Genomic DNA, 6,913 nt, shown 5'->3' on the forward strand with positions numbered 1-6,913 from the left:
GGCGGCGCGCGAGCGGCGCTCGGGCCCCGGATGGGCTCGGGCGGGCCGACCATGGGCACGGCGGACCGGCGGCGATGTGGGCGCGGGGCGCCATGTGGCAGCTGCGGAGTGGCTGTGGGGGCGGGCGGACATGTCCGGACGGTGGAAGAAGTGTCCGGTGGCGCGAGGGGAGCGGGGCTAGGGTTTCATCTGCGCGAAAAATCCGGGAGGGGCACATATTTATAGGTAGAGGGAGCTAGGAGACTCCAAATGGAGTGCGGTTTTCGCCCACACGATCGTGATCGAATGACCGAGAGCATGGAGGGAGTTTGCTGGGTTTTCGGCCACTTTGGAGGGGGGTTGGGCTGCAAGAGAAAAAAGGCTTTTACGGTTACCCGGTTAACCGTTGGAGTATCAAACGGACTCCAAATGGCACGAAACTTGACAGGCGGTCTACCGGTGGTATACCAAGTCCGCTTGGCAAACCTCGGGCCATTCCGAGAAAGTTTAACACCCGCATACGAAAAGAGGCAAAAGGGGGCGCCGGAGGACATAGGAGTGCCGGATTGCAAAACGGACAACGGGGAAATGCTCGGATGCATGAGACGGACACGTATGCAAAATGACATGCACATGATGACATGATAAAATGCAACATGCAAGCAAATGACATGGCAATGAAGGCGAATAACTGGCAGACACCTGGTGCATCGAATCCGGGGCGTTACAACACTCCTCCACTAACAAGAGATCTCGTCCCGAGATCTTAGGACCGAGATGGAAGGAAAAATGGATGAGGTGAAACAAGAACTCAAGAGAAGAAGCAAAGAATCGAGATCACTCGAGAAGAAAAGAGGAACGACAAGAATGACGAGAATCAAAAGCTCACGCAATCAGATAGACTATGAAACCACTCCAGTTAGAACGAGATAAGAAACAAATAAGACTGAAAGGATTTCAGGCAGCACTCCGGCTGAACACGGAGGAATAGAACACGAGCTACACAAGATGGGATGACACTTGATGAAGACATGACACAAAACCTCTGGAAAGAATTGAAAGAGTTGAATGAAAAGAACTTAGAAGGAAAGGTTGAACGGATTTGTTGCGAAAATCAACAACGAAAAGAATTAGCCTGTTGTGGTCTTATAGGTAACATATCAAGATCATAAGGTGATAACCGGCCACAAACGGAAATGATTGGATGGCTGAGAAGAACGAAGAAATGCAAAACTCCACTTCCGAAGAATACGGAGAATTAATTACACTTCAAGACGCGAGAAGAAAAGATACTTGAATTTCACCCACAAAGTCTTGATGAACTCTTGAAGAAAGGATTAAATCATGAAGAACCACCAAGAAGAACTCCGGTAAACAAAAGGACAATGAGATAGAATTGAAGGATGAGAAGAATAAGATTAAAGCTTGCGATGATTTAGATGGAGGTTCCAACGAGATGGGTGAGGAAAATGAACTCCGGAAAAGAAAGGATGAAAACACTTGGAACTAGAATTTATTCATCAAGAACAAACTCCGGAGGAAGGGATTACTCACTTGGATGAAATAAGAATAAGAATTACATTATGATATCCTCACCAAATTAAATTGATGACAACCGGATTTGGCATGCAACTTATTCGCGTTGGAAAAGATTAAGGGAGGATATAGCACGAAAATTTGAGAAAGTCTTCATCAACCACCAGTAGGATTGGAAAGAACGAATGAATTAATATGATAATCAAAGAAAAGGATCTGAAAGAACCACCGTTAGAATTCGAAAATGACTGATGAAAGAGAATGAATCACCGGGAAGAATTAGAAGAACAATATGCTCGAGGGGATTTAGATGCAAAAGAACAAAGAGATCATGAGCTGATAAAGAACAGTTGAGCGAAGCACCGAGATACATGGATAACGTTAGCGAAAATGTGAGGACAAAGAATTCTTCTGGAATGGTGGCCTCTGGTGAAAAGAAATGGAAAAACAACTCCTATCATACTCCAGATGGGTAAGAAAAGGAATAACTGACAAATGGAATAATTCGCGAGGATAATATGAAGCTAGAACCACGAATCTTTGAGAGAACGGGCAGAATTTAAGAGAAATCTTCTTCGGTCTTCAAATGGCGACGAGAAACACCACCAAAAGTACTGAGATACTCCGGGAGAATGAAAAGCGAAAAGGTTGAACCAACAATGAAAGAATTTGAACGAGATCTTGGAGAACATCTTACTGATGAAATCCATTCTTGCATCACACTTGAAAAGAATTTGGGAATAACTCCAGGAGAGTTAGAAGAGTCAGGTAAGATCCTGGGAAAAGACCTGTGGGTTAGGGCCCACTGAAGAGAAAACACTGTTAGAAAGAGATGTTGAAGAGATAGATGATGCACCGGAACAATTGAAATATTTGAATGAGGTAATAACCTCGAATTGATTGGAACACTGACGAATCTCCTGATATGTCTTGAACACTCCGAAAGGATTGAATGGCGAGAGGAAAACGAGCAAGGAGAACACTTGATCCAAGGTAAAGAATGTGATCAACCCGGAAAAAACTTGAATAGAGTCCACCAGAAAAGAAAGAGATGCAGAATGACGAATGAGAAGAGAATTCACCGGTTGAAACAATTGAGGGAAGACTGAAGAGGCTCCGTGCGAATGAAATAGATGGTCGAAAGAGACTCAAACTCCGGGAAGAAGAGGGTGGGAGGGCGGGAAAACAAGGGTAACTTGGAAGGGGGAAACCGACGAATAACTTGAAGAGAAAACACCGGTTGAAATCGTTGAGGAAAGAAAGCAAAGACTTCACACGAGTAGGATGGATACTCGATTATGGACTCTGGCTCCGAGGAGAAAAATAGGAGGGTGGGTGGGAAAAGAAAACAACTGAGGATTGAACTTGGCAAAGAAGAAGAGGCTCGAGTCAACTTGACGAGAAAAGCACCGGATAAAAAGAGCTGACGAACAACTACCGGAAAACCAACTGCGTGAACCTAAAGAAAAATTTGAAGGGGAAGAGGAGTAATTCAAAACACCTACGTCAAGATTCCTCACCAGAGCGACGAAGAGGCTGAGGAGTAAAAAGAATTCCTACTCTCCGCTATAACTAGACTCTGAAAATAGTTTTCTTCTAGACTCGACAACGGCCAAACTACACGATCAATCAAGGGGGCTCCTAGGGTCGGTCGAGGCTCTGATACCAACTTGTCACGCCCAATATGTGACCCTATCCAAAAGGAACTCGAAGGTCCCACCAAGGATAGACCCGCATATTGAAACGCTTTTGCAAGGTGGATACCATTACATCAACATTACATAATAGATGGAGATACATACAAAAAGCATACAATGCCACACCAATACAACATCATCATACATGAGAGCACCATCCGACTACGGATGAAACACAAACAGAAACTCAAATGACATCCACCCTGCTAGCCCAGGCTGCCAACCTGGAACCTATCCCCTAATCAAAGAAGAAGCAGAAGAAGAACTCCAAAACAAGCAAACATCGCTCTCACGTCATGATCATCGCATAACCTGTACCTGCAACTGTTGTTCTAGTACTCTGTGAGCCACAAGGACTCAGCAATCCCATTACCATGGGTATCAAGACTAGCAAAGCTTAATGGGAAAGGAAGGGGTAAAGTGGTGAGGTTGCAGCAGCGACTGAGCAAGTATGGTGGCTAACATACGCAAATAAGAGCGAGAAGAGGACAAGCAGAACGGTCGTGAAACTAGCAATGATCAAGTGGTGATCCTGAACTCCTACTTACGTCAAACATAACCCAAAACCGTGTTCACTTCCCGGACTCCGCCGAAAAGAGACCATCACGGCTACACACGCAGTTGATGCGTTTTAATTCGGATCTCGTGTCAAGTTATCTACAACCGGATATTAACAAATTCCCATCTGCCACATAACCGCGGGCACGGCTTTCAAAAGTTTATACCCTGCAGGGGTGTCCCAACTTAGCCCATGATAAGCTCTCGCGATCAACGAAGGATATACCTTCTCCCAGGAAGACCCGATCAGTCTCGGAATCCCGGTTCACAAGACATTTCGACAATGGTAAAACAAGACCAGCAAAGCCGCCCGATGTGCCGACAAATCCCGATAGGAGCTGCACATATCTCATTCTCAGGGCACACCGGATGAGCCAGACGTCGGGTTGGCATAGACCCTGGTTGCCCAGGGGGCGCCGGACATCGCTCAGGTTGGACCAACACTCGGAGGAGCACTGGCCCGGGGGGGGGGTAAAATAAAGATGACCCTCGGGCTCCGGAAACCTAAGGGAAAAAGGGCTAGGTGAGGCAAATGGTAAAACCATGGTTGGGCCTTGCTGGAGGAGTTTTATTCATAGCGAACTGTCAAGGGGGTCCCAAAAATCACCCAACCGCGTAAGGAATGCAAAATCTGGGAACATAACACCGGTATGACGGAAACTAGGGCGGCAAGAGTGGAACGAAACACCAGGCATAAGGCCGAGTCTTCCACCCTTTACCAAATATATAGATGCATTAATAATATAAGAGATATTGTGATATCCCAACATAATCCTGTCCATCATGGAGCAATCTTCAACTTCACCTGCAACTAACAACGCTATAAGAGGGGCTGAGCAAAGCGGTAACATAGCCAAGCAATGGTTTGCTAGGAAGGGTAAAAAGGTTAGAGGCTGACATGGCAAATCGGGGGGCTTGAAGAGCAAACGATAGGAAGCGCAACAAAGTGATAGAACGAAGCAACTAGCATAGCAATGATAGTAGTGAGATCCAGGGTAGCGGTCATCTTGCCTGAAATCCCGCAAGGAAGAAGAATGAGTCCATGAAGAAGACGAAGCCACGAAGACGAACCAAGCGTAGACGAACGAATCCTCACGATCGCAACAAAACGGGAACTATCGAGAAGAAGCACACAAAATAGTAAACACACCACATACATACATGACATGATGCGCAACCAAGCATGATGCATGACAACGCTAGAAGAGGCTACTCATGGCAATATATGATGCAAACAAGAACAACACATCAAGGCAAGTTTAAATGAGGCCGGAAACAACATATAACAATTCCGGTAAGTCCTCATATGCAAGTTTCAAAGTTGGTCCAGATCTGAACAAACATTAAGTTGAAGTTGTTAAACAGCAAGTTAAGATGCACCAAGATGATCTACACGAGATTCTAGTCAAGTTACATATAAAGTTCATTTAATTCGGAGCTACGGCTTAGAAGATATGAGCAAAACAAGTTAAACATGGCATTGATGCTAAATGCATCCAAACATCAAGCAAACACCTCAAAACATGGATGCAACAAGGTAATATGAAACTACATGCAATTCTAAGCAAGTTTCATATAGAGCACACTCAAAACGGAGCAACAGTTCAACACATACACTCTATACAAGTTTAAAGGACAAGCTGTCCAAAATAGCAACTAGGCATATTGCAAGCACTAAAACAACATGCTACAGCACCTCAATATGAAAACAAAAGGCATGGACATGATTTATAGGTAATGCATGACAAAACATGAACACTGAGCTAACTCCAGAAATCACTAGAACATCCTCAAAAGGACATGACAAGATTGCAAATAATAACAATTTTAGACTTTGCAGAAATAACATCAGGTTGCAATGTTTAGAGCTATCAAACAACATGCTACAGGAACTTATCATGGCAAACAAAGGCATGGCATGACTCTACTAATTGCATAGAACAAAAGTCCCTTACTGACCATGAACCAAAAAGGATCAGAAGATATGATGGCACCCATGTAAACATGGCAAAAGATATGATAGATTCATACATGGCAGAAACAACAATAAGTAGGCATGTTGGTGAGCTTGAACCACTCACTACAGAGCAATACATGGCATGGCAAGGCAATTAACAGTAAGAAAACATGTTTATGAAGGTAAGAATGGCAAAAGCAAGGTCATAGGGTGCATGTATCACTAGCAAAGCTCATGGCAAAACTGAACTTAATGTTAACAGGCTGACAGCAACATTATTTAGCAAATTGAGAGCAAGATTACAAAATGTTACAGCAGGCTATAAATGCAACCAAGGGCATGGATGGATATATCATGACATGTATAACAAATCATCCTTAGTGAACATCTCCAGATTATGCATAGAATGACTTGTAGCAGCAGGTTTACATAGCATCACGAAATAACAGATTCAGTCTAGCAAAACCGAAACAGCAAGTACCCTACTTCATGAGCTCGATGCACTCACTACAAGACCCAAAAAACTACATGGATGGAACCACTGTGAAGATGGCATGATGTAGAACAAAACACATGTAGACATAAAGCTCATAGGATGCACACATCAAATGCAACAAGAATGACAAATCATCAAGTTATAACAGTTTCAGCAGATTAACATCATATATCACTCTTGCAATGATGATTCGGGCATCAAGATGACCTCAAACAAAGATGGCACATTGGAACAAAATGTAGAGCATCTCACAACGAACATTTTGACATATTACACGCACGAAACGGAGCAGTATGCAAAGAGTTATGATGCGATGAACAGGGCATGAAAATATGCAACAATCTCGGGACTTGGGGAAAATTTGGAGGTCAACCTTGCAGATCCAGATCGGTTGCACGCGGATCGATGCAGGTGGCGGCTCGAGCTCGACGGAGATGGCGAGGAAGGCGAGGGAGAGCTCCCTCCGGCCGGATCTCGCCGGATCCGGACCGGAGCGTACGCGGGACAACGCGGCAGGGTGGAGGGCGCAACGGGGAGGCGACGCGGAGGCGGGTCGCCGGCCTCCGGGGAGCTGCAGTGGCTGGACCGGCAAGGTCGGGCGGAGGAGATTCGGCGGCAGGGCAGAGGTCGTGGCAGGGCGGTGCCTGGGTGCCGGCGGGGGCGCGGGGCCACGGGCGGCGGCCCGGAGCC

This window comes from Triticum dicoccoides, chromosome 3B (assembly GCF_002162155.2).
Source record: "Triticum dicoccoides isolate Atlit2015 ecotype Zavitan chromosome 3B, WEW_v2.0, whole genome shotgun sequence".
NCBI lineage: Eukaryota > Viridiplantae > Streptophyta > Magnoliopsida > Poales > Poaceae > Triticum > Triticum dicoccoides.